The sequence below is a fragment of the Photinus pyralis genome, unplaced genomic scaffold (assembly GCF_008802855.1).
Source record: "Photinus pyralis isolate 1611_PpyrPB1 unplaced genomic scaffold, Ppyr1.3 Ppyr1.4_LG6, whole genome shotgun sequence".
NCBI lineage: Eukaryota > Metazoa > Arthropoda > Insecta > Coleoptera > Lampyridae > Photinus > Photinus pyralis.
The window spans coordinates 18,950,697-18,951,763 of NW_022170663.1; the positions used below are offsets into that span (position 1 = coordinate 18,950,697).

At 35.7% G+C, this 1,067-nt stretch overlaps 1 non-coding gene across 1 annotated transcript; it reads left to right on the forward strand.

Annotated features, from left to right (window-relative positions):
- The first annotated feature begins 742 nt into the window (after positions 1-742).
- On the forward strand, positions 743-822 carry Trnal-uag. Its single transcript has one exon. It is a non-coding gene; the product is annotated as a tRNA-Leu (tRNA).
- The last annotated feature ends 245 nt before the right edge of the window (positions 823-1,067 follow it).

Here is a 1,067-nt window from a genome sequence, read left to right on the forward strand (position 1 = left end):
AGATTAGATTATATACATGTGCGTGGAGTGTGGACATCTTCAATTCATTTACATAAATCAGTTTGATTATTACCGATGGTCTAACTGCAGATCACGATTGCTGCTTTAACGCATCAAAATTTTCTAAATTTCAATTGATATTCAATTTTTGCTTTCATAAATAAGAAAGTTAACCTTGCACATGCGTTAAACCAAATTTTTCACATTTTTTTCATTTCACACTTGGACCAAGCTCTTTCAAATGAGCCCTATATCGTCCAAATCGGTTCAGTGGTGTAGAAGGAGTACGTGTGACGGACGGACGGACGGGCGACAATGTGCAGTTAATAGCGATTTTTCACTATGAGGAAAATACGCTAAAAATTAGTGCAATTTTTCTATATCTTTAATATTTGAAATGCAGGAATTGGAATCCATATCACAAAACAGTAAATTATAGCGACTAAATTGAAAATTCGCAATTGATTAAATGCCGAATGTACACTAATAATACAAAGCAAAGTGAAAGCAATCCTTTCTGTTACTATACTAATATCAATTTAGAACACTGGAAATGTCCTACCTGCCTTGTGCAACAACAGCTTATTTATAATTAGAGCTTATGGTAGTATGTATTTGAAGATTTGTGATAACTCAACTACATAATATTATAACTTTTACCGCTTTTACTCAATTATTTAGGTTACATACATTTATATTAATATCTAACATTACACTAAAATATAGCAAGCGAAAAAGCACAGGCAGCGTGGCCGAGCGGTCTAAGGCGCTGGTTTTAGGCACCAGTCCGAAAGGGCGTGGGTTCGAATCCCACCGCTGTCAACTTTTTTATAAAGCTTAAGAGTAATCGGGAGCTGCTCCAGTACTTTCTAAGGGACGCAGCGGTAGGAGACGAAGTATTCGAAACTGCCAGTAAAGGTGGAGCTTAAAAATGATAAAGTATAACGTGCTATCCCTACCCTACACGCGTATAGTACCTACTCCGTTCAGTTCAGTCATTTCATTTCAATGTAACATGAATAGACAATTGAATAAGGAATTTATTTACACATATCACATATGTAGGT